The sequence below is a fragment of the Passer domesticus genome, chromosome 4 (assembly GCF_036417665.1).
Source record: "Passer domesticus isolate bPasDom1 chromosome 4, bPasDom1.hap1, whole genome shotgun sequence".
NCBI lineage: Eukaryota > Metazoa > Chordata > Aves > Passeriformes > Passeridae > Passer > Passer domesticus.
In genome coordinates this window covers 22,930,086-22,957,897 of record NC_087477.1, presented here as the reverse complement: position 1 = coordinate 22,957,897, position 27,812 = coordinate 22,930,086, and the positions used below count along the sequence as shown (strand labels likewise).

Genomic DNA, 27,812 nt, shown 5'->3' with positions numbered 1-27,812 from the left:
AAAGCTGCAGTGGTGCCTGCTTGATTTTTGTTTGTATGTTTATTTTCTTGACCTTGTACTCAAATTAATTGTAATTGGTGTGATGGGACTTCACTGGGATTAAATGGTCAGGAGGTTTTGGAGTCATGTATTTAGCCTGGTGGAGAAACTGAGTTCTCAATATGCAAAAAACTGTGTTCCAAGTAAATTAGACACCACTACCTGACCTGTGCTCATTATACAGTAAAAACATGACCTATAATCATTACAGCACTTTCTGGTCCTTTCTTTTCAGCCACGGGGTTTTAATGAGTGTATTTTGCTACATAATTTATTATCCTTAGGGCTTCTCAAAAAGAATCCATTTTGTTGAAATAGTGTCATGGGACCTGAAGCTGTTTTGTGCTATTGCCCTCCTCACTGGTCAATAACTTTTGAACTCTTGACCATCCAGCAACTGACAAGAGAAGTCTCCTTTTAAACGGTAAGCTAATAATAGGTCATGCTCTCCAGAATCCACACCTTGAAGGACATACAGAGGAAAATTATGGAGATATTTAGGTATTATTTCGCATTTTGTCGCTAATAGACTTTCTTCTTTACTCTTTGCTTGCTTTGTGGAATTGCCAGCCAGATTACAGGAGAGAGAAACAGGGAAAAAAAAAAGAAATTAAATCTAAAATAAATAATATCGTCATGAAAAGCAGAATACATACACATCTGTGCAGGTACATTTAGAGAATTCCAGTAGGATTTTTAAGACCAACCTGAGTAAAATACAATTTAAAATTTGATGTGAGTTACAGTAGCTAGAAAAATGCTTGAGGAGAACTGTCACTTTTATGAATCCAGGTTGGAGAAGGGGCCATTTCTATTGGTGTGTACTGTAGGACAGGGAGAGAGAGCAGAAGATATTGATGCACAGAATAAAAGTAATTTTTGGGCAGCAGATAGTAAAAAAATTTTTTGACCTCAGGCTTTAAATTTCCTTTAAAATCCCTGCTGTTACTGAGGTTGTAGCAGATGTGTGGTAGCAGTGGGTTACTCCACTCTGCAGGAACCTCCAGTCCTGATACTCCAGCAGCCCATGGGTTTCTCCAGGCATCTGCTTTGATACAGACACCTGCCTTCATCAAGCAGATGGATTGAAAGATTAACACCTGCCGTTAATGTCCTGTTAGTGTTTGTGAAGTGCTCTCTATACTCTGGGCTATCTTTAAAATTTTATTCAAAAGTTTAATCATTAAACCAAAGCCAAACAGCCTGTATATCCTTACAGTATGCAATTATTTTCTTTTTACAATGTGTTATCACAATACACAGATTTACTCGTTATTCCAGTGCCCATTTTTTGTTGTAGAAAGACAAGGAATATAGAAACACAGTATTCCCACACACCCCTATGTAGCCAGGGCATTATTTAACGAATAAAGACATGCAAGTATGTGAACAGACATTAAAGAATACTTGGCTATTCAAAATACTTAATTGACCAAACATCTTATGTATCTGGAGTAGGAAGAACATCTCTGAACAGAGCAACAATATAATGAACTACATCAGTTAAATCAAGTATCATAAAAAAGGTCATTAACTACTTTAATAAAGAAGGCATACTATATGTTTTAAAATATTTTTTGTAGACAACTAGAGGTAGAAGTACATATAGAACTGAGGCATTTCTTGGTGTGGTATACTAAATGGCTTCTGGGTGGAAAGACATCTTTTTTTTTAAATAAAAGGAAATATTATAATGTACATTAGCTGGCATATGCACCATGAGCATCAGGAGCAGGTGAAAGCAACTATTGTAAGCAGCAAGAGGAGGCCAGCTGTTCACACACCTCTTCAAAGCAGTGGGGACTTGACTCCTCAGCTGTAATGGAGCAACAAGTATATTTTTCTGCAATCAAAGGTCATTTTTCTTCTCAGAAAAAAAGCAATAAACGTGGGGGTCCATTCCTGAAGAAAATAAATGGGATGAGCATAACCTTTAAATGTTATGCTTTTAACCACAGACCTGCAGTAGGAGGCAGTGCCTATGAGGAATAGATTCAAACACACTGGATGCCTTTCTTCTTCGGAGTAAATGTGTGAGATAGGTAAGAGGATCCAGGAGGAAAGATTCCTTTCCTTACTGGCCACAGAAGACAGTGTGAGACAGCAATGAAAAGCCCTTACTACAAAGCTGTGGGGCACACCTGAGGGCAAGACTGTACCTTCATGTGGTGTAAACACATCACTTCAGCCCAGATGCTGAAAACAGGCTGTCTGCAGCGACAGGCAGCTCTGAGACTAATAATTTGTGTGTGCTGCAGTAACTCACAGGTCTGTCAGTTAAATGATTTTTGTTCAGTTAGAGGATGTCATCTGCTGATTCTGCTTGCAAGCAGGGCTTCCAAATCCTTGTGTTGTTGGTACAGTTGTAGTTCCCCTGTGCTTTAGCAAGGTGTTCTCTAAACATACAGAAGCAAACAAGTTTGTTCACAGAGCTTTGCATATATTTTGAATGTAATATATACACAGGATCATACAAACTCTTAAATGAAAACTTATCCTAATGAAAACAAGCTCTACAGCCTGTACAAATTACATATTTGATTCTTAATTTTCCAAAGTACAGAACAAAGTACCAAAAAAGAACAACCTGCACAGATCAGAGGAAGGTGCTTAGAACCTTGGAGATATGGGGTACAGCACATCAAACCCCAAGTGAGAGGCTTTTCACAGTTTGTGATCCAGCAGCTGCTCTGCTTTGGCAGTTTGTTTTCAATAACAAACAGGTAGAGAGAGCACTATGAAAAATGAACTCAACAACAATAACTCTATAAATAAAATCACATGCATTTTTTTACAGTCAGACTGATACGGAGACAACTTTTCTACATTATTCAATATACTTATGGAGGGGAATGTGTGCTTACACTGGAAAGCCTTGCTAAAAATGGAGAAATAATAGAATAATTATATTTAGGTTTCCATTGATGATTGGCCTATACTTCTGTCAGATTCAAGGTGCAACCAGTGTAGACATAACAGATAAATTAATCTGTAAAACACAGGTAATGCAAGACATGCAGTTAATGGAAAGCAGCAGTTAGAGCTAATGTGATGATAGCATTACGAAAAGACAAAAGCAGAAGACACCAGGGCAGTCTCTGCATGATGTCATGGGCAGAATGGAACCCTTGGACAAGATTTGTCAAGGAGACCATCCTGCTGTTTCATGAGGTTCAGGAAAGGATTGCCTTGCTTCGCAAACTCCTTCTCAGAGCAGAATCTGGTTGTGACTGCCTCTAATCCTAGTCCCAGTCTTGATCAATCGTTTTATGTCTGACAGGTTATGTTTAGTTAAGCCTTTATATGCTGCTGTCCTGGAGGATCAAGGATGACAACCCCATATATCTACATAGGACAATACAAACAGTCTGTTTATTGCCACATCCTGTCAGAAAACAGAGTTTTTCTGTTTTCACATCCTCACATGTTTAACATTTTAACTGATTAATCAGGGTTCTTTCAGCTGTCTTCAACACAAGAAGCAGATGATGGTCACTTCTCTATCTACTTTTTCTGATAACTTTTGTCAGTGAAGGCACTTTCTCCCCAGTTAGGTGCTGCACATATCTGGGATTTGTTTTTCTGTGATGCATCATTACTGTTTATGTTGAAAAGAGTGTGATGAAAATCCCATCTTTCTCTGTGTGTGTGCAGCTTTTCTTTCCTGTGTGTGTGTACTTTTCTTTTCCCCTTCAGCAAGTGTTGTGTGTGGGTCCTGCTTGAGGGAATGACTCTGGCTTCTTCTCAGCCAGAGTGTGAAGCAATGGGTTTTTTTGACACAAGCCTTTTGCAGGATTGATGGAGTGCATTGGGGTGTTTCTAGGCTGTCAGAGAAGTTGATTGTCCTAATTTTATAGTGACAAGGTGAATGAGAGATGATACTCAGAGGGGCCCATTCTTCACCCTCAAAGACAGGGATCTCCAGTGCACCCAGGATGTGAAACCCACAAGGCATTAATGGAGGCAACTGTGCTCTGAGCATGGCCCCAGTCATGAGGTGGACCATCATAGGATGAGGGGAAAAGTTGGAGCTTCCATGCTCTTTCTGTCTCTTTGTAGCTCTCAAGATTTTTCTGTTAAGCTGTCACAGAAAACCTGGAGTGTATAAGCTTGGGGTCCCATCAGCAATCTGGGAGAAATCCACAAATATACAGTGTCTCACACTCGACATCTATTCCATTTGGCCTGAAGTATTAGTTAAATAATAAAGAGATTTATTAAATATTGCTTGCAAGTTTTACATTCCTTCATTATTTGAAAGCTGCCATGCTTGGACAGAAGTTTTTCAAAGTCCTATTTTGCACATTGTGCTAAAAGCAGAGCAAGCTGGCTGACAAGCAGGTTAAAAGACCACAGCGAAAGAAAAAGGCAGTGAAGCAAAAAGTGCAATTGGCTGCAAAATTGTCACCTGCAGTGCTTCTAGATCTGTACAGATATTTTCCATTTAGTACTGTCCAAGCTAGAGTGAAAGAGCAATAAGGAATTCAGCCTGAAGGCACTGAAGGAGCTTGTGCTGATGGAGCTGCTGAGGAGATGATGTCAGGAGTACCAGGTGGATGTTGGCATATCAGACCAAATCCTGTTTTTACTTTAGTGTTTGCAGTCTTGAGGGTCACATCCAGCTGAGCTAGGGAACACCTACCATTGCCCAGCTGCTAGCATCTGACCATATTTTTCTCCAACACACTATTATGATTTAAACAAGTGGTATGTCTCCCACTTTAGAATTGCATACTGGAGCAGAGAGCTGCTTCAAGCTCTAGTCTTACAAAAAAGGTTGTAATTTTAGGTTTCTTCTAATTTTCAGTCCATTGTAAGAAAGGATAACATGCAGTCTAATCTATAATTTTGTAGATTTATGTAATCCAAGTTTCTTTTTATTTTCTTTTGCTCTATTTAGAGTTAAACTCCAAATTAACACCAAAGTATCTGAGGGAATATTCCAACCTCTTTGCTAGCTGATCATGTGCTGACAGCATTATCAACTGTCCTGCATCATTAATTTTGAGGATAAAATTGGAAGTGTTGTGGCTTGGTCTGACATTGAAAATGAATATTAAAGTACTTAAATAATCCCAAGGTTTTCAGTGGCTTATACAGGATAGGTAGAAAAATAAAGAGATAGAGTTCAATAATTTTTTACTTCTGGTGTCTTAATATTTTCTACCATAATGAATTATGGGGAATATTTTTGGTAATGCAACTGACGGATGGCAGAGGTAAAAGGGTTTGGGCACCTCCCATCCCCTACTAAGCAACATTGCTTATGTATTTTTTTCTGTCCAGGTTGTTATTACTGGTTTTGCCCAATATATGTCCAAGCTGCTGCAGCTGCACATCTGTCAATGACTGGAATGTGAGTTTCTATTTTCTGCTATTTTCAGTTTTAAAGTTTTCCTTCCTAAAGATGGAGAGTTTATTTCCTTCACTGCAGTCCTTCATGAAGGGGGCTGTTCTCAAAGAGCTTTAGGAAGCTATTTCCACTAGCTATTCCTTCTACTGTGTCTTTAAAAACTCTGTGACTCTAGTCAGTTTAGCATGACTAGCACTTGCTTCCTTATTTTACACTTATATAATTTGTCTCAATCATCTTTACATGAAAGTCACCTTTAGGTTTTAATTTGCATTGTTGTTATGCTTCCTTTGCATGTGTGTGCATGTAACACCAAAAATAGAGGCTTTTCATGCTCTTTGCTTCCCAGCTTGACTATCTGGGTGACAGAAACTTCTCAGGAGATGCTGTGCACTGTCAGATCCCAGCTACAGCTGAGCCCCATCCATGAGTGAGCTGTGAGGCACAGAACTTCCCTGGAGACACTGAGTGCCACACATAGGAACTACTCATGTTTTAGTGCTCTACCAGATCAGGTTTCCTTCTTTCCAGGCCTCCTCCCCACCACATTTTTTGTCTTTTAACAATGTCTGTTTCATTCTGCTTCAGTATTTTCCCTAGCTGGATTTTAATGTGAGATTAATCCTACAAGCAAGGACCAACAGAAGAAATGTCTTTCTTAACCAGGACAGACCCATCTACTTTTGCAAAGTTGTCTGCCTTCAGCTTCCCAATTACCTTCCTTCAGCAGTCAACACAGGTCAAAATGGCCTCACTCCTACCTAATTCTTACTCTGGCTTAGGCTCAACATGCTGATTTCATTCAAGCAAATGCCATTCTAAAACTTCTGTATGCCAGACAACTGTGACAGGGCCAGGACTTCACAGTCTGGTTCTGTGCTGGCTTTGGTACTGACTTGTTTGATATTAGTCCAGCTTGTTCCATTAAGATTGGTTGTCTAACATGAATGGTGATCCTTAACTGAAAAGTCTGAACACTTTAAGTAGGGGTCCATCGACGGTTCTAGAAAGCAAACAGCTTCAATTCACACATGCAGACAGAATAAAATCAGGTAGAAACAGAAATCATCTGCTATAGCCCAGGGCCCCTTATCCCCACATCAATTACAGGTGAGCTGATTGTGCAGCAGCAGCTGATGTACCCTAAGGAAAATGATTATCAGTGTAGCTTTCCTTTATATGTGTAATATAATATCTTGATCTGTGTCTATGGCAGAGGGGAGGATGCACAAGTCAGGGAGCAGCAAACATGGGAGTCACTGGAGAAAATCCAGGGTAGGTTGTCCTGCTTGTGAGCCTGAGTTCTGCTGTTCAGGCACTGAATTTAGAAAAAATTGGTCCACCTGTTCTGTATCTTAGAGCACTTACCCATAAAAAGGAGAATAATCTCCGCAATATGTGAAGTCCTTTGAAGTCTTTTCTGAGCAAGAGAGACAGACCATTTAATGCCTTTTCTTCTAATGGAGCTCTGATGCTTAAATATGCAGCAGCAAGTCAGAAGAATCAATTTGTTGCTTCTATGAGGAGCATAATTCATGCTCCCTTATTGAAAAGGTCAAGGACGCAGAGGCAACTCTCGGCTTCCAAGTAAATATTCCTTTTATGTTGCTTTAGTGCAAATACCAGGCAGTAAGCAGGGAAGCATAAAAGGAAGTCATGCTGCAGGCTTTTACCTGAAGTAGGTGTTTTGTTATGGATTAATGGCAAATCATAATACATTATTTATCAGATAATAAGTGTGATGATTGTTCCTATTTATCATGAGCCTACCTCAGCTCACTCTCCTTTCATTCCTTCAGTCAAGCTGCCTCTGGAGATTTGCAAGACAAAAAACAGTCCAAAGGTCATTCCAACAATTTTTACTCATAATGACATTCTGATTAACTCCTAATTGAGAAGTGTAAACTACAGACACTTTAGGTAATGTAACTGACCCACATTCTCATAGCACAATGCCTAGAGTCCTTGTCTGTCTCACAGCCACCGAGAATAGCATCCCCTTTCTCTAATAACTGTATCTCCAGAATGAATTAGGAAGAAAGTTTTATCATCATCACACTTTTGCTATAGCAAGAGTATGATGTTGCAGCATAGATATGATATTATGGAAGCAACTGTGCATTGGGCTCAATTCCAGGACTGCATTGTAGCATAGCATTTTGGCTTTCAGTCAAAAAATCTATCTCTTCTTGCTTTTCTTGTTGATATGGTGTGAAGATAATAATTCCCTTTTTTTCTACATCTCTATTTATATTTCTTTAGTCATTGCAAAAAATAGAGGTCACATGCAGAAGTACTTATTGCTGTAGGATTAGGAAAAAGAAAGGGATAAGTGTGAAATACTAAAAAAAAAAAAAAAGAAAAAAAAAAAAAGAAAGGTCTGGGCCATAACCCTGCCGGAAGCCCCAGGCCTCTGGACAGAGCTCTGTAAATTGTTAATGCTTTGTTGCCTTGGATAGCAGGGTGTTAATGCCTCCTGCAGCTGAAGGCTGTCCGCTTGCTGGGAGAAACACTAATAGCTTTTTTCAGTGCAACAAAAGAAATAGCAGACTGAAGGACCACATCCAGTGACTTAAATTTGCTTATGTCTAGTCAGTCCATTGCCTGCTGGAGCTTGGGTGACCCCAGAGCACCTCACAGTGAAGGCATTTTGAAAAGGTTTGAGTTGGAAAGCATGGAGTTGTGCCCATTTGCTGCTAGGTATATTGGCAGGAGCTGGTGATGTGATTCCAGAGCATGACTTGGAATTGTACTTCAGGAGATCTTGTAAGCTTCCTTCACTAGCCTGTCTGTCTTTTCCTTGGTAGATATTTCTTTAGTGGCATTGGCTGGGGTAACCAGTTTGGTCAAAATGTGCCAGTAACTGGAAAGCTGCAAGCCTTTAAAAATATATATATATAACTTGGTAGAGGATAATGTGGAATACAGAAAATGCACATAGACTTCGTTAAGTTATAAAAGTTGCCCATTATTGCCTGCTGAGTAGCAAGTGGTATCCTTTGAGATTTCAGGAAAAAATGGATTATTACTGTGGATAATGGAAAAACGCCTTATATTGCTGAACTGATTCAAGTTCAAGGGAATGCCCTCTATTTTGTGTCTCTAAAAAAGCTAATGATATCCCTCTGTGAAAGAACTGGGTGAACTGAGTGTAGTGGGTTTAGTGCTGACCAAATTGCCAGTGCACCCACTAGAATATATTTACTCATTTTTCTGCTGTAATATATGGATTAGGAGGAGGTGAGTAAAACAGGCTCAAAATTTTAAAGAGTATAAAGAGAACTTTATTAAGAGAACTAGAAGAAAAAATAATAAGAAATTGGAATAAAACCTTCAGAACACTTCTCCTCCCCCCACACTTTTCTTTCCCACTGACAATGTAAAGAGACAAAACCTGGGACTCAGTCAGTTTACCACCTCTAAAATAGTCTTTCTTCAATTCTCTTAGGGAGAGGAGTCTCTCTTGCCATGCCTTGGAGTCTTCTACACATGGCTTTTAATTTGGAGTCTTCTACACATGGCTTCTCTCATGGCTTTTAATTTCCACAAAAAACAGTCACCTGGAAATCTGCACACGTGAAGTCCCTCCCATCTTTTGCAGCCTTCCCACAGCTGTGTTTATGGGCCGTGTCAACTTCTTGGGGTGCTGTTTTAAGGATGACCTGTTCTAGAATAAAAACAAAACTTCTTTTCATCCATCTCTCAGAACTGAGGTTTTCTTCCGTTCCTGGGGAAAAGTTTCTCATCCCTATCATCTCTCTCTGTTCAAGTTTCTTATTGGATTACAGCTACTACAACATCTGCTTATTCCAACAGTGGTGCTTCTGCTCATGGCTGTGGTTAGAACACTACATCCCCCCCAGTGCATTCCAAGAATTACAGGGAAAAAATAAAGTCAGATATATATCAAATATACTTTCACCATAGCCTTAAAAAATAATTTCAGCCCAAAACTATAGCATTGCCTTAATTCCCTCCCATCTAGAATTTGGCTCCTTCTTCACTGACTTCAGTTGTTTACTCTACGTGTCTTCACTCTTTCCTTTTCCTGATTCAGGAGAGAATTGATGTTTGTAGGTTTGTTTATTCTCAAGCTTTATCAATTGAAACAGGTTTTACAGAGCTCTGCAGTGCTGAGAGGTTGATCTTGTCCAGGCTCCACAATGGAAGAATCACCGTGCCTTTCACTGCCTATCACATGGTCACTGCTGGCACCACGCAAGTTGCACTGGCTGCCAGTGCCACCCCTGCACCTTTCCTTCATGCGGGGTGTCAGAAATAAAGAAAAACTGCTGTTGCTGCTTTTGCCCTTTGGTCTGCAGCATGGCTAGCTAAAAGCAGCTAAGCAAACAAAGTCCATTGCAAGCCACGCTGAGATATCTGCAGCTGTGCAGTGCTGCCCTGGTTGCGTGGCGCCGCACCAGTCGTGCCGATTTCAGCCGCGCAGTCCCGGACAAGTGACTGCTCCTGGACTGGGCTGGTGGCAGAAATCTCAGCCAAGCCACATGCCAACCTGGCCACTTGGGCCATGTGGGGCCGGCCCAGCGGTGGCAGAAATCCCAGCCAAGCCACATGCCGACCTGGCCACTTGGGACATGCAGGGCTGGCCCAACCAGGCCCAGCCCGACCCGGCCACGTGGCTGCGCAGGGATGGCTTAGCCAGGTACCTGTTCCAAGGCTGGACGCCAAGAGAGCTTCCCACGTGCTTGCCCATCCTTAAATGTGTTTTCGTAGAGGCACATCTAGCTCTTTTAAGTGGTTTAACCAGGTGTCAATCTTAAAAACTAGTCAGCTGATTCGTCCCCACAGGGAACCACTTCCGCAGGTTACGGACTCCATCCCCAATCAAAAACCAAAACTGCATTAAACCACGAGACTGAGCAAGAGTGATACATTAACACAAGGAGCCCTCCCAAATGTTGATGTGTTGCTAATATATTTATTGCCCTGCCTCACACATGGTAGCCAGTCTCTTGTGTCACAGAGACAGCACAAGTGTTACAGTTCATATTCTAGGAATTTCTAACCATTTGTGGTTTTTTAACATGCTGTTCTGGGTCTTCAGAGTGTTCTTTCAAGCTTCTCTCATTCTAATCTCCAAACCTTCCTTGAAGTTCTAGAGCCCATCCACCAAAAGATGTTGGGATTTTGAGCCAACCTGTTTCATCCCAGTGCTAATCAGCCTTCTTTTCTCCCAGTGAATTAGGCAGAGACACCTCTTTGTGTAAATTTGTATTTGATTGCTACAACTTGCAAAAAGAGAAAAAAAAAAAGGCTCTCTAAAGCACAATTTTTTTGTTGTGTCTGTGGTAAACTATCCTTTAGTTTCTCTTTACATGATACCATGACTGATTGTTGTTTTTCAGCTCTTTGCCTGGGTAGGACTGTTGCAGAACTCTGATTCCTAGATGGGAGTGGTGTTTTGTTTCCTTAACCTCTACCTGACTTTTTTCAATCTGGCTGGAAAAGGGAAAGTAGCCTCATAGGAGTCATGTGGTAAAAGATACCAGTGTAGTAACTTGGATCATAGAGTACCACATACTTTGGCTTGCCAGGGACCTTAAAGACCATCTAGTTCAAACTGCTGTGAGTAGGGGTACTTTACACTAGACCAGGTTGCTCAGAGCTCCATCCAATCTGGCCTTGAACATTTCCAGGGAAAAGACCCACAGCTTCTCTAGGCAAACGTATTCCAGTGTCTCACTGTCCTCACAGTAAAGGAATTCTCCCTAATATCTGAGCAATCTTCCAGTTTGAAGCCATTCCTCTTTGTCACATGATTACATGCTGAAAGAATTAAGACTTTTCTGGGAGAGACATATCCATCCACTTACCACACAGACTGTATAAATAAAATACCTTTTTGCATGCTTCAAAAGGGCAGTGTTGTACCTCAGAGAAACCTGTATTTGCATTCAAAGTCTTTGTATTAGAAAGCAAGTGGACAAGTGTGGTAAATCTTGCTAATTTGGTTCCTGCATTGCCTGGCTATGGGGTTCATGTTCCATGGGGTCACACAGGTGGCCAAGCTTTTTGCAAAAAGCTTGGCCACCTGTGTTCAGAACAATAAAAGACCAAATCCATTGAAGTCGGTGTAAGAGGATTAGATTTGCTTCTGCTGACTCCTGCTATTCAATCTAGCAGTCCCAGAGTTACACTAATGACTGGGACTTGTTTAAAAGTGTTGTTATATTGCACTTGACATTGCCGGAGGTGTATCAGATAAATTAGTACAAAAAGGAACTTTTAAATTTGTGTTTTATTCTGCAGTAAGTCAGAAGAAAAGGTAAATTTATTGTATTAATGCATCTTGCAGAGAGCCCTTCTGAGAAATTGTCTTCTGCTGTATAGTCTGCTGGAAAATTTGGACTATAGTTGTTAGACACAGTTAGACACAGCTTGATTGAGACACTGCTAGCAAATGAGAGAGAGGATGTCCTGATTTGTCAGTAGACATTGCCAAACAAAGCAAAGTTGAAACAAACTTCCTATCAGCTTTATTCTGCCAGCCAGGGTAAGGAAGTCTTTCTTTCTTTTAAGCATTGTATGACTTCAGGCCAAATAATGAAGATGACAAGCAGTCTCCAGCTCTACATGGGGAAAAACTAGCTCATGCTGACTTGTATGCAAGTGGTTTTATGCTTCTCACAGAGTGACATGGCATCAACCATGCTGTCTTTTGCAAAGTATTTATGGCCAAAATAATGTGTAGTGAGAGATTCAGTAGGTTAGGCAGGGTGGAAATGAAATTGATTCTCTTTGGATGAGCTCAGTAATGGCTAGTAGTGCAGCAAAGGGATCAAATTGCTTTCAAGTGCCAGACAGCTTTAAGTTTTTTATAGTGGTTATAGGTTTTTCTGGTCTTGACATTGTTTGATATGAAATGCTTTCATGCTGTCTCAGGAAGTGGGTGTGTATAGCAGAAGGGCATCAGAATTGCTGAGAGTGTTACACCAAAGGTTGTGGTGCCTTTTAACTCAAATCTCCAACAATTTCTAGCATAAAGGGAGAAGGAACAGTGCAAAGTTTACCTTCCTCTTGTGACCAGAAAAATGATCTGCAGTGAGAATATATAAGAAACATTAAATATGTTCTTCTACATGAAACACACACCAGAAGACAAGAGAGTCCTGGGGATGTATTTGTTAAGTAACTAAATTCAGACATGTTTGGCTTATGGTATCAAAGTTCCATCATTGCTTGCATGGCTCATTATGCTGTTTCTCTGCTTTTCTATGCCCTCAGTGGCAGGAATATCTAGTCAGAACTCAATTCTATATCTTCCACAGTGATAAATATTTCTACTACACCCAAATCAGGACGAAGGCTGGGAATAAAACCTGCCTGTATTGAAATGATGGAAGGAATATAAGGGCACTATCATGCATTTGCTTAGCTAGTGCTGGGCTGAGTCTTGTTTCTGCAAGTATCAGTACTGAAAGCACAGCCTTTTGTAGTGAGGCATATTTGTCTAAATGCTTCCACATAAGCTAAGTCTCTTCTGTGCTGGGGTCTTTTTCCCTCTCATCCTTGCATACATATACTGCCTTAGGTTTTTGACACTAACAGCAGCACAAGTTAATCAAATTCCAAAAAGTTTTCCCACACATATGATATTTCACTTCAGAGCAAGATGTAGAAACTCGTACAACAATGTGTGCACTTCCAGAAAAAGAACAGGGAAAATCAGGACAGACTGGTAACTGACCCAGCTAACCTCTCTCTACACAACGCTGACTTTTTTTTCTTCAATAAAGTCTCACTAAGAGCAATCTCAATTTTTCATCACAGAAATCCCCAGTGCACTCCCAGGGGGTTTACATAAATCTGGCTGTCCTTTCTGATTTTTTTTTTCCTTTCACACCCCTCACACCTGAGTCCCTGTGTTGCCATTTCTTTAAATCTTTTATCCTTAGGTTAGTACTGATGGCAAGATGGATTACCCATCACCACCTCCAAATATTGCACAAAGTCTTCTTCTGTTATCACCCTGCCATGCTTCCAGTCACAGAAGTGATGAAAGAAATTTGAAAGGAACAAATCCTGCACCAAGCTCAGTGCATTTCCCTTTTTACAGCTTATTACTTTCTGCATATTTCTTTTGACTGGTCTTCAGTCATTGTGGCATTAACTCTGAAGTGATTCCTGAAATATCTGCTCCTCTGGTAGATGTTAACAGCAGCACATACAGTATGAGAAAAGAAGTGCACTTTGGGCATCAAGTTAAACAAGAGCTTTCTTCTGAGTCTAGCATGTTTTTATTTTTTTTTAATTTTTTTAAATTTTTGTTTCTGTTTTGTTGTTGTTGTTTTGTTATTTTTGTTGTTTTGGTTATTTTTGGTTTATTTTTGGTTATTTTTTGTTATTTTGGTTTTGTTTTGTAAGGGATTTTCCTCAGCAGGAGCACAGTAGTTAGACCTCTGTATGCAGAAGTGGCAATCAGACAAATTCAATCTCTGACAGAAGAGCTCATGGAATCCCCAAAACCCCCAAAATCCCCAACACCAACAACAAACTAGTTTAGAGTTTCTTTTTAGACTCCAAATCTTCCCTTGCTGAGCAGTTTTTAAAGGAACACTAAACTTTGCAGGCCCAATGATTTCACAAACAAGGACAGATCATTGCCTGGCTAATGAAACAGGTTCTCAATCCTAATATACAATCTTCAAAAAGTGAAAGAGGCATAAGGAGCTCTGCACAGCGCAGACTGTAGTTTCCAGGGGCTCAGCTTCTGGTGTGGAATTGCTGGTGGCTCTTGCTGCTGTTTGGCCTTGCATGGTGGGGTGGCTGAGGCTGAGTCACCATGTATTCCTGTCAGGAGGTGCTACCAGCCTGGCTTTTCATTTAAACACTTCCCCCTCTGATGGAGTTGCCTTCAGTGTTTATGGGGTGGGAGTTGGAAATGAGTAAAAATAACTCTTGTCCTTACCTTTCTTCTGCACTGGCAGAACTCTTCCTAAAGCTTTGGTTTTTCTCCTTTCCTTTGCTGGGATTAATTTCATTTTTAAAGGCTTGTAGTCTTAGAAGTGTGTTGTCGCATTGCAGCTGATCTGAAGCTGTCCCCTAAACTCAAACAACCTAGAAGAGAACAAGTCCCCAGACAAAGTGGGGATAGCAAGCAAAGACCAAGCAAAGACCTCAGCCAGCCCTGTTCTAACTTAGATGCAGATATACCACTGGCCAGAGAGCTGGGCAGAGAGGTCTCAGCCATCAATTACCTGAGCCCAGGAAACCAAAGCCCCAATAAAAGGGGCAGCCATATTAAACCCATTGCTCTTTGTTGATGACCCACAGGTGTGCTGTGTGTCAGTCTCCAACCCATGATCCCACATATCAGAAATGAATCATTCTTGTAATTGAGCAGCAAGCTGGGAATCTCTCTCCATTCTTTAATTAATCTGGTCCATTGATTAGAATAATTTTTTTGGAAGCTCTGGAAGCTTTTGGGTCAGACTCTTGGAGTTTAAGATGTCAGCGTGAGTTGATTAGCTCAAATAGAAGGGTCCTATCAGGTGATGAATTCTGATCTCCAGTATTGGCACTGACAGTTCATTTTTCATTTTCAATCAGCTCTATGCCCTACAGAAAACTTGGAAATGAAGAAGTTTATTTGTGGATAGAAAGGTGATGGGAAGAGGTGTGGATTAGTCAGACTTCAGTGACTATTTTTGGGAAAAGATATGAAGTTAAGAGATAGCTCTGAGGTATGTAGTGAGAAATCTGATATATTTTTAAAATGCTGATGAAACAGCCATTCATCCCTACATTCTGTATTTACAGCAAACATTAATTTGTCTCTGGGAATTACATAAAGGCTTCACTTAGCCACAAGTTTAGGAGAAGTCACTCTCAGTGGATTGTCAGAGGACAAAATCTTTCCTGAGAGCCAAAATGAACTTATCTTTTTAGACATTGTAAGGTTTTGCACTTCTTGGAAATCCCAGACTACATAGTTTTGTTGTTGGAAAGTTTATATGGATTTCTCCAGTCTGCTTGTCAGAGACGTCCTTCAGACCACATAGGTTGTGGTGCGGGAGTATGAAAAACCTATCGGTGTTGTGTTGGGAGTGAAAGACTGCCTTACTCTGCCAGTCTTTTATTGTAAAACAACTTTGTAACTGGATTGATAAGAAAATTAGCAGAAGAGTAGGTTTTGTTCTGGCTTTGTTTCAAACCTGAAATTTGGATAAAATATTTGGAAAGCTTTTCCAAAGGCAGCAGTGGTAAACCACTGGTAAATACTGTTTGTGTCATGAACTCTTCCATGTTGGAGACCTCTAGGAAGAGTTGTGAGACACAGCTGGGGGGAATAGCACAGGGAGAGAGGAACCCTCCATTGGAGGGATCATGGAAAGGGGCTGGGCAGGCTTATGGGCAAGGTGAAGTCCTGAATGTGTTCCTCTGTTTCTCTGTGCCACCAGTCTGAGGCAGGGTGTAATTTTCTCAAGTAATTGCAACTCTCTACTCCTGTCACCATCTGCTGATATGTTTTTTTTCAGGAGCTGGACAGGAGAGATTGAGATGTCTGTACATTCAGGCCTGTGGGAGGACCGCCAAAGAATCATTACTCATTTTCAAGATGAAAATGCTAAGTGTCAGGATTGGATGCGATTTTTGAGGTCATTAGCACCTAACATTTATTCATGGTTCTAGCATTTAAAAAACCCCATATTAATTTTTTCCCCCTTTTCCTGCATTTTTGCTGTTTGCTTATTACTGATCAGGCAAGTCCAGTAACTGCTTGCAGTATATTGCCTTGAGTAGTTAAATATTTAGTTGCTTTAAATGTAATTCTTTTTTATAATGTTTTTTTTTTCTCCAGGTGATACAGATATAAACATTGATTGGTTGCCTTTTTTAGGCTGAAAGAACAGAATTAACTTGGTTCTTTAATTCTACTGCATCCAGTAACTTATCAGCAAAGCCATTTCTCCTGTGCCTTCCAACTAGGAAAAAAAAAAAAAGAGTTATCATTTCTATTTACAGTCTTTCTATTTACTACTTTCACTTACAGTCTGAGCACCAAGATTACCTCTGCCGTAAAGAGGGCTTACTCAGTATTCTCTCTGGAGCAATGTCTGACAGATATTAATCCAGTGGTGAGTGAACATCCTCTGTACTATGTTCTCAGTAGCACCCATCTGGTGGATTGCTGCCTTTTCCCTTGTTCCTCACTTTAAATAAGATATTTTATATCTATGCAGAAAATTGAGTGTCTGCTGTGGGTGTAGGAGAACATAATGCAATTTGTAGGATCAGTCTGTCCCAGGCTTGAGCAGCCTGGGAGCTGCCTACTGGAAACACAAAACTTCCTTACGGAGTGTGGCAACATTTTTCTAAGCACTGAGAGATGAACCTGTAAGGCCACAAGGATGATAAAATCTTGCATATAAAGTATATATAAACCAGTATATATTGCTGTATTAAACTGACATAATAATTAAAAGAAATAAAATTAACACTGCGTTGTACAGATCACTTTGCCACTGGATCTTACACTGCATCTGAAGAAATTTTTTGTCAACAGTGCTTTCTGCGTTGTGCTTCCTTCAATGCCTCAAGTGCTATCCTACAAGAACAGGAGAAGCAGAGTTTTTACTTTCAGTGCATTCTGTTTTAAGACGGAATTTTCAAGAGCTGTAATAATTTTTTTAATGATGGGGCAGTTGTTTCCTGAAATAAATGGTCACTTTTTTTTTTAGTCAACTCTAGTTTTGGTACTTAGATGTGAGAAAGCAAAGGAAAGGCCTCTGCAGTATATTACTCATTACGTTGGTGTCTCAGTTGCTATTAACCAAACTTTGATATCTCATCCACAGCAGATACTTTCACTCCTTCAATAGTAAATTACAAGAGAGAAGCACCTTGAGGGATCTGTCCATCTAAAGGCAGGTTTCTAAGATGAAGTTACTTGTAAGAAGAATTTTTTTTGAGCTTTTTCTTTTCAGTGGCTATAGGCAGAACTCAACTGGCTGATTAAAAGTAAATGCCTTTGTTTAGTATCAATTGGATAAACCCAACATTAAGAAAGATCTCCCTTCTGGGAAAATGAAAGTAAACAAAAGGATTTAATTAAACTTTTTATGAAAGAAGTGAGTTCTGAGCAAAATCCAAGTGCAAGCATTTGTTTGAAAAGGTATTTGTTCTAGAATTGTTTATTCTCCAGTGTAATACAAGTTTTCTGTGGTGCAAAATGTAAGAGAGAACATGGGAAATCTGAGTCATGATGAGGACAGGAAATAATGATATTGGTCTTTTTAAAATAAAATACTCAATAGACATGTGGGGAGAGAAAACTTCTAAGTTTTAGATTTTATATATTTTACAGGTGGAAAATGAAAAGATGCCACAGAAAAAGGTTTTAGTTTTAAAGCAAAACTCCCTGTTTTTCTTTCACACCTGTCTGGTTTAAACAGAAATTTTTAGGGTGAAGCTCTTGTGACTCTGGAATGGAAGTGCAGTGGTATGCATTTTGTTTTAAGGTCTAAAACCAGGCATGTGTGACTGCTGGAGACAAAAAAAAATAGAGAATCCCCAGAGGAACATTTCTTGTGTAAGAACCTTTCCTTGCATGTTAGGATTAGGGAGAAAACCAGGCTGCTTTGTGGTCTGCCATAAATGCAACAATCCAGGCTAGCAGTTCTTCCTAGCTTTCGTCCTCTTGGGAGACTCTTCCTTGTAACTAGCAGAGTTACATCCACAGCACATGAAAACAGAAGTGTCCTCAGACTGCTCTGTGGTCATTGTTTGTGTGACAAACCCATTGGAATCCTTGTCAGCAATATATGTGAACCACAGACAGGTAAAGAGACAAAAGAAAGGCAATGCATCTGAGCAGTCTAATGCTCAGGTTTAGTGAATGGAGCTGAGGGATGCTGAATATCCTGTTCCCTATAATTGCATAAACAGACTCCATAATTCCCTCCCCAGGCACCTGCTGTAAAGGCAGTGTGGGTGAGCGAAGCATCCACTGGTGGCAATCATACCTTTTTCCATCTATCTCTTTTTTGTCTTTGTATTTTTTTTAATTTATTTTTGTACTCTGTGGAGGTGTTGTCAGCTACCTGCCTTGTGTTCATCATTGTCAGGGCTGGCAGTGTTACAGATAACTGAATGGATTCGAGGCCACCCAGGAATGGCACCTGACAGGAGCTCATTCATCACTTTCATTTCAGAGCTCTCCAAGGAACATCTAGCATCAAAAAGGTAATCAAGGCTCTCAGGGCCACATGGGTGTTTGGGAGGAGTGCTCTGAATTACCAATAAGCTGAGATATCAAATCTGATTTGTAAATTAGGTGCTTTTCTGGAGAAAGTATGACTGTGTCATCCCAAGCATATTCCCAATAATATACATCTACTGTGACTGCTGGGGGCCACAGCCTGATCTTTTCTCAGCTTCCAGGTGAAAAATAGCAGCTGCAGTCAGAAGATAAATTGGTGCATTTTAAAATGTGTTTCATCTGTAATGGCTTGTTTAATCAGATAGCCTCTCTATCTTCAGTGCTTTTCTGGGCGTTTGGGCTCCCTTCATTGTACATGGTCAGCCCAGAAAGGGCGATGCCTTGGCTGCTGTCACCATCTGTCCTCGAGGACGAGATTTGTGATGGTCCATTTTATTGATCTCAGGGTGCAAAAAAACCCAACACGACAAGGGGGGTTTTGCAGTGATAACCAAAACCAAATGTACCTTTATTGAATGACCACAGCAAAATGCGTTAGGGAGAAGCGGAATGCAGAAAAGGGAAAGAATAAGAAAAAGAGGGGAGGAAAAGAAAGGAGGTGTATAGCTACCAGACATGGGACGATGAAGTCTTTGAAGTCCAGCCGATGAAGCCTCTCGTATTCACGTCAGGGGAGATCTCATAGATACTGGTCAGTTCTAACCTCTACTATAGCCTTTTTGATTGGGGGGAGGCGACATGTTTCGAAATCAAATCAAATTCTATATTAATAGAATAGTCTATTGAAAAAGGGTACAAAAAGTCCATCAGCAGTAGGCGAGAACCATTGTCTACTTGGTCCAGTGGTCAGCAAACATCAACTGCCCTCCACACACACACACACCTTCCACCCCCACCTGCAATAGGGGTTTCAGACTCAGTCCTCGGGGAAGAAGGGGGAGCTTTTCCATATAGGGGTCTTATGTCTCAGTCCTTGAGAGAGAGAGAGAGAGGCTTCTCCCATCTCAGTCCATCTGATGTGCGGTAAATGAAGAGTCTAATTCGTGGGGACCACCAAAAGGTCATTCCAGAGAGAAAGTCCAGCCAAGTTGGGAGGTGGGGAAAGTTCCAGGACCAGCGTAACGAAGCAGTACAGGTGAAGGAGGGTACAGTGCCCCTTCTCAGCTGCAGTGTTCCATGGGGTGAGCAAACACACCTGTGGCTTGGTGGACTGGTCCAATCTGGATTTCAGAACCGGATCTTTCTTTTCCCTGGTGGTCCTGATTTTTGTCTTTTCACAACAATCGGGAGGCAAAGAATGAGGGAAATTTTGGACAGAGACTCACAGCTGCTGAGGTTCAGGCCCACCCTGCACCCTGCCCCAGGCTCTGTGGACTTTATGAGAGGAAGATAGACTGCCCTTAAGATAAAAGTATCCTGTTAATATCACAGACTCACAGAATTACAAAATAAGTAAGGTTATTACAAAATAAGTTCATCCAGTCCAACCCCCCTGCCAAGGCAGGCTCAGTCCAAGCAGATGATATAGGAACACATCCAAGTGGATTTGAAATGTCTCCAGAGATGGAGACTCCAAGACATCCCTGCTCCAGTGCTCTACCACTCTCTACATGGAGAAGTTCTTTCTGTCTCCTTCAACATCAATGAGTTTTGCATGAATCCTCTTTGTAGGTCAGCTTTTCTCTATTTGAATGATTTTCCTTATTCAAAGTACATTCAGCTAATTTAATCTTTGTCTTTCTACAATGCTACTGTGAAGGTTGGCCAATACTGAACTGTATATAATAATTTGTAACTGTGATAAGTGATTGTCTTGTGAATGAGTGTAAAACTTGTTTGTTCATCTTTTGAAAGGGGCTTTCTCACTTGTTGCTAGAGCAGCCATTGTTCCGCTTCATTCTGTGTGACTCTTGGGAAAGACATCAAGGGGTTTTCTTCCATGAAATCAGCAATTAGGAGAACCTACATTTGAAGAATACGCTAAAGAAAAGAGGTATAATTCAAGCATAAATGAGATGTGGATTCACCCCTAGTTTGAAACCCAGACTAACTTATCTGGTTCTCCATCAGAGTGGAGATTTCTGGTGTTGTATGGGTGGACTCTCCATTAAAAAAAAAACCAAAAACCTATAATAACTTTTTTTTGTTTGTTTTTGTTTTTTATGTTTTTTTAAAGATCTATTGCATTGCTATGCTTCCCTAGTGCCCACTTTTTCCAAAAGGACACTTTTTTCAGTTCAGACAGTATGCCTGGGAAGAGGAGTCATGCTTTTTCTTATGCACATTGTCCCTCCCTCCTAAATTCCCAGAATAAAAAAATATTCATTGGAAGTTTTTATAATAAAGATGAATAATGAATCAAAAACCTCTCTGACACTGGGGAACCTGAACTATGGCTCATCACAGGTTCTGAGAATGGGTGTCCAAGAGGTAGTGTAATGGGTGGATTAATACTCTGGAGAAGGAATTCAGCGCTTTGACAGTCCTCTCAAAAAATATGATTAGCAAAGTCTCAGCCAGCAAATTGATCTGTGGTGAGTGCATAGTCCTCTTTAACCACAGTTAAAATATCATTACTGATGTAAACCTTACAGAAAACTTTTTTTTTTAAACTTGGGTCTGAATTTCCTTTGCTCTCTTCATTCTGCATAGTAATCTGAAGAAATCTGGCATGAGGATTATTGGTGTCATGCTGATGACTAGTCTGCATGTGTCCCAGGAGAGTGGAGAATGGACTCTTTAACTTCTTTTTGCCTACTCAGGTCTCTCATTCAGTAATTAGCTGGAGCATTCCCCTCACCTTTTTTTCTTACTTACACTCATGATGACTCTTCTACAGCCCCCCAGCCTGAGCCTAGGCATTTCTGCATGATGTTTTTCCCTATGGCAAAGGCTGGTTGCTCTTCATGGCTGACATGGCTTTTCAGTACATTAAGGCTTGGGGTTGCCTAGAAGGCATTTCATTCTGGATCAGAAAAAGTCCTAGAGAGTGCCTAATTAAACTCTAAGCTGTATGAAACCAACTATTTTCCTTTAGATAGGAAAGTTTCTGTCAGAAAGAAGTTTTATATATATATATATAATGTAGTTGAATGTCCTTAATAATAATATCCCACATGATAATCTGAGAGGGTGTTGAGAGGTTTTTGCAGGACAATGGACATTCCAGTCTTCATAGAAACAGTAAGGTCACTATGCCCTTGAAAGACACAAAAGATCACACTCAGAAGCAGAAGGTTCAGGAAGCAAAGGCAGACAAGCAAACCGCAGCGAGACACATGAAGAAGAAAGACTAACTAAAATTAATTGAAATATTAAAATGCATGTGTAGAAGGATTTAACAAATCATGTATTAGCTTGAGGTGTGAACACTAGAAAGGAGTATAAATATAGCTTGCTTTTTGCAATAAATCAGCTTCACTTGATCACATTGATCATGGTGTTACTGATCCCGTTACTGATCCTCTGCAAGACTGTCTGTTTTTCTGCTTGAATTAACTTTTTTCAGAGTTGCCACAGCTTCAAAATATCCAAATTGATGCTATTGCAGCTCTGCCTCAGGGGTTTTGTTTAGCAAATACTGTCAGGTTAAAAGTCTGATAGCTGTTTTTTGTAAGACTTACAGATTTAGCTAGTATAATGAGAGACAAAATACTTGCTGCCAGGGTGTTTTGCCATGTCTTGGGGAAGGAAGAAAGAAAGCATTACAATTTAAGTGAAAGCCATAAGCCTAAACCTAGCAGTAGGTAGCATGTGGATTTGAATGCTGGCCATTCTGGTATGGTTTTGACTTCCAAGGGGGCAAAATATTTCTGCAGCTGATTGTGGACTTTTCTGCCTTACATTACTTGACTGAACTGTGATGGCTGACAACAGGCTTCAAAGTCCAAGCCTCACAGACTGACTCCGACCTGGTCAGCCATACACACGAGAACTTGCCAGCTTTCATGAGAATGGAATCCCCTACTGGTGGAAATCTGCTTTTTCTCATGGGAAGGGATTCTAAAACTGTGACAGCTAACTGCACCTCTGACAGGTGGATCATTGAGAGAGGAATGCAAACATATCCAAAAAAAGAAACTTGAGCAAGCACATGCCACGACTAACCAATCAAACGGAGTGACAACTAGTTACCAACCAATTAGAGTGATGCTTTAGAAAAGGATATAAATTTGGGCTGTGGATAATAAAGGCACCTTTTTCCACTGCTTGAATTGTGTATGTCTCCAACATGAGGATACAGCCACACCGAAGTGATTCTAAATTGTCAAGGGAGTTTTGAGATTAAAGACATTCTGTCACATATATTGTGCAAAGTCCAGTGGATAAAAGGGACTGATGTTAATCAAGCTCTATGAAATTGAAGTCTGGTCACTCCATAGAGGTTTCTCCATTCTGAGATCGGTTTTAAGACTAGTAAATTAGCTAGTTCTAGTAATCATAAATTTTCTTTAAAGTTGTCTCTTCATCATGTGAGTTATTCTCATTTCTGTGAAAATGTAGTGTAAGCTTAGTGGTTTTTGTCAGGAGAAGTTGCTATTATCTAAAACTGCATGACATCTTAATATCTGAAAAAAAAATCTTTTTAACAGTTATAATTATTTGCTTCTGCTCAAGCTAACTTCATTTTGCTGGTGATGGTGAAGGAACAGAATTGAATTGGAAGTGGCTCAGTCAGGTCAGGTTTCTGGCTCTTTGTTCTGAATATGGTAATTAGTGGTTTACTCGCAGAAAGACCACGAAAAGAAGCGGTAAGGTGAAGGATGTGCAGAGTCCACTGGCTGGCTTACTCTGGGAAAATGTTTTGATTTTTTTCTTCCTGGATATTTAATTAAGATAGAAGACATATCTGTGCTTTCAAAACATGCTGCTGGCATCATTCCTTCCTTGAGAGCCTTTGTGCATATGCCTTACTAGTTTTCTCATGAATAGAAAAAACTATTTGCAAATTGGTCTTCGAGAAGTTAAGACACCTTTAAATGTCAAAGAAGCAAATCAATATTTTTATTATTAATCTGAAAACAGTTTAATAATAAAATTATTATTATAATAGTATATATTTTTTAGAAATAATATATTATTATAATATTAAATAAACAGAAGTTCTAAATAAGTTCTCTGTGTATTTAATAGTCTTTGATATCAAAAGGACAAAACTTCTAAAAAATTATTGAAAAAGATTTTTTTCAGTGGAATTTTATGGGGAATAAAACAAGTTGGTTTAACTTAATATTTATATATCAACCTTGTTGAAGTATGGATTTCAATCCAAACACCACCTTCAAACATTCTGAACACAATGCAATTTATTTTAAAAACAGAAAATGGCTTTTCTAAAGTATCCTACTAAATTATATTTCAGTGATAGAATTCTGCTTTTGCCTCTCAGCCTGCACTTTTGCATAAGATTATTTTGTTTATTCTTTGTGTTTTATCCAAAATAGAATTATTAGTAAATTCATTTGTCATTTGTAAGAAAACAGGCTTATGTGGAATAGACTTTCTATCATCACTCAGAACTCCCTAGAACAATAGGAAATGCAAAATTTTAAAATAATCGAGATTATCTGTATTAAGTGTTTGTCTTTACACTGTTTGTTTCACCTGTTAAGTCTTGCCCTCTGATTTGAGAGGTGATCTTGGAGACCTAAAGGAGAAATCTCCAGGAGTGCCCTTAATTTTCCTGAGCACTTAGTTTAACAAAACATATACCCACAATTATCAACAGAAAATTGCACCATCTCTGCCACCATCTGTGTCTAATTGTAATTACCTATTAAGAGTGCAGTGGTTGTGATTACAGGTGGGAATGGAAGCTTCAGTTTTTACTAGGGTTGCCTGACATTTCCCATTATAAAGCTATTTTCTGTTCCGTTTGATAATTTTCTAGCATTTTAGTTTATTTTCCATGCTGGGTGATTGCTTCCACTCTTGCTTTATGTTTGTTTTTGGTTGGGGTTTTTTTTGTGGTTTGTTTTTTTTTCCATTTATTTGGAGGAACTTTCATGTTGTGAGTTGTTTGGTTTTTTTTTTTTCTCTTTTTTTTTTTTCTTTGAGGTGAAAAAACAGAAAAAAATGGTTTTGGATATTTTTTTCTCTAAGGAAATAATCCCTGTGATCTTTTTCTCTTTAAAGGCCTGGTCTCTCTTTTCATTCCAGCCCTTCAGGGCAGATCTGATGTATGATTTTTGCAGGGATTCAGGATCATATATGAGAATGAGGGTTTTTTTAGGTGAAGGACTATTTGCTTTTATTTGGGGTTGATAATTTTTTTTATTTCCCAGCCCCTTAGAGAGGACTGGTTGGTTTACATCAGTCACAAGCCTTCTTCCCTGTGGATAAAGAAGTTCTGTTTTCGTTGCTCTGCATCCATGTGGTGAAATGCCTGCCCATTTGTCCATGTAATTCTGTAGCATAGCCAAAAACTGAAGTAACTTGGAGCAGCTATGCCATCTAAAAAATACAGATACAGTTAATGTCTTCATATTCCTTCATCTGAAACAAAACATACACTTGCTAAATCCTACAGTTTTTTCTTGCTTACATCCATTGGTAAAAGGGAAAACAAATACTGAGGTTACAGAAGTGAGGATGTATTAATATATTATTCATGCCATATCAGCACTCTCCTTTCCTTCCTTGTTGTGCTAATGTGGCCATTCCACAAGGTGTGATATTTGGTAAAAAATTTTCAGCCTGCTTGGTGCTTTATGGTATATATTCCACAGAGTTTAGCATTAAAATCTATCTGCATATAAGGGAGAATTTCTATAGAAGTAACTTGTTTCTGCAATTTCTCACAAAAATGAATCAAGTTTCCTAAGAGCTAGGGCCAAAAGGCTAATAGGGATCTCTTCTAGGATGCCAATCTAAGGAAATACAGGGCATTTTATTCATTATTAGCACACCTTTATTTAAGGCTTTCATGCTCCTGGAGCAAACAGTATGCACAGTTTTGAGTAAAGAAGATAAATAATAGCTGGTGGAGCTGTTCCTTATGAGTTGATGGTTATATAATCTTAGGCTAGTAATGGCTTGATAAAGGACTCTGTAAATATTTATTCATAATGTTTATTTGATATATAAAGATAATTCATCAGAAGGAGACAATTTCTTTATCTGTTTCAGGCTATTACAGGCTGGGGAGCAGCTCAGTGGAGCAGGATCTGGGGGTCCTGGTGGACACCAAGTTGTCCATGAGCCAGCAGTGGCCAGGAAGGCCAATGGTGTCCTGGGATGCATTAGGAAGAGCATTTCCAGCAGGTCGAGGGAGTTGTGGAGTTTCCCTCGTGGGAGGGGCTCCAGGACCATCTCGATGCAATCCTATGCCATGTGCTCTGGGATGGCCCTGCTGAAGCTGGGAGGTTGGATCAGATATGTTCACTTCCAGTCTGACCCACTCTATAACTCTGTAACTCCTTTGAAATGTCATTAAGGAGATGACAGTGAATATGTGCAGATATTCCTTTTGCTCAGTAAGACTGCTTCCTCACAGAATACTCGCTGGTTCTCACCTGCCTACCTGAGGATAAAAACCAAGTTGTTCTTTTATTTTAAGAAGTATTTTGATACTCTGTAAAGCCACTATAGCAAAGAAGACTGTGTCTATAGGCTGTCTCTCCCACTTTTCTGAGAGCTCAGCCAAGTTGCTACAGAGATTGTACTAAGATAACTCTTGTTCCTGCCAAGTTAAGAAGTAGAAGGAAGTGAACTGGAATTGTGAAACCAGTTCTTAATTGAAAAGGACAGCTCACACTTCAGGTTTGTGATCTTTTCTTTCTTGATCTGCTCCTTCCATTTCTTTTTAACTCAACTGGCATGATTTGTCTGGCATTCAAAACTGTTTTTTGGGCTATGCTACATGTAGGGTTTTGACTTGATCAAACTATAGGCAAGAAAAGGGTCAAATAACATTCAATTTCATCTTACATAGTGACATCAATGCTAGCTTTTTTTTTTGTTTTAAAGTCACCTTCTACCCTCTGTTCTCCTCAGGTGTTTGCCCATTGAATAAAAATGAAGGAAAGGTTAATTTTCAAGGTATTTTTGAAAGTAATTTCTCAGATGATAGACACATTAGAATAAAAATGGATTAACAACTATGCATCACAACCATGGCTTCTTTAAAGTAAAAATTAATAATTTTCCCAAATTAGCTGCTACTAGACTGACTTGCCTGATAATTTAACTACTGCACAGTCATGGATGCATGGCTTGGTGAATGGGTTTTCAGAATATTTTTTGTGATATCTTTATCAGTCAGGGCAATGAATTCAAGTTTATCAGCTTGTACATAGAGCTCCATCCTTTACTGGATTATTCTCTGCCATATCTGCCATGCTGCTGTTTCCAAGAGGTTGCCCTGCAGGGGGATTGGGCTGTGTGAGAGCCTAGGAAATGGGGGTATATGTGCTTCCCTCAAAGGAAATGGGAATAGTTTTCTGGGTTTTTTTAGTGAAAAAGGGGGGAGGTAGAGTTTGGGTGCACGAGAAGAAGAGCAAGAAGCATGGCAAATTTTGTATCCTATCCCAAACCTAAATGGGAAGAGTCAGGAAATTGCAGTGTTGCAGGTGAGTTTTTGCTGCTCTTCCTCATAGCTGCCCTGACACTGTCCAGCTTCGCTTGCTGCTGCCTGGTGTTTAATTAATAAAGCTGATTATTAATCAGCATTAATAATCAGCATTATTAATGCTGATTCTTTCAGCCATGCACAGTAGGCACAGCCAGCACTGGTGTGCAGCAAATCTCTTTCTGGGTACACAAGGGGGTTGAAGTCTCCTTAAGGAGCTTCTGCAATGAATTCCATCTCTTTAGGCTAATTCCGTCACTACTTCCCTAATGGCTGCCATTTCAAATGCTTCAGTCATCCAGTTCTTTAGTTTTCTCCTTCTCCTAAAGGCATCCTGCTTCTGCTTCAGGATCATGGCAGAGGTGTCTAATGGTACAACATGATGCATGATGCCTTTGGTCCCTATGTAAGGCCACACAGGAGGATTCTGAACTGTGATGACCCTCTTTTCAGGACAGAGTGGGACAGCAGTCCCTGCTCCAAGCAGAAGACAAAGTGTAGTATTTTGTTTGTAACTACAAATAACTATGTCTAGCTGCACCAGTACTTTAAACTTTTAGTGGGAGATAAGAAGGCAAAGAAAGCAGGCAAGCAGCCTGCTTTTAACATTGGAACTTTTAGGGTATCATCGTGCTGTTAATATTTTTGTCATTAGGTTTATTATTTCA

General features: G+C 39.8%; 1 long non-coding RNA gene across 1 annotated transcript; it reads left to right on the top strand.

Annotated features, from left to right (window-relative positions):
• The first annotated feature begins 14,683 nt into the window (after positions 1 to 14,683).
• Positions 14,684 to 25,739, top strand: LOC135299942 (uncharacterized). The gene is made up of 6 exons (XR_010361786.1): positions 14,684 to 14,868; positions 14,963 to 15,096; positions 15,892 to 16,011; positions 16,407 to 16,491; positions 18,481 to 18,598; positions 25,704 to 25,739. It is a non-coding gene; the product is annotated as an uncharacterized LOC135299942 (long non-coding RNA).
• The last annotated feature ends 2,073 nt before the right edge of the window (positions 25,740 to 27,812 follow it).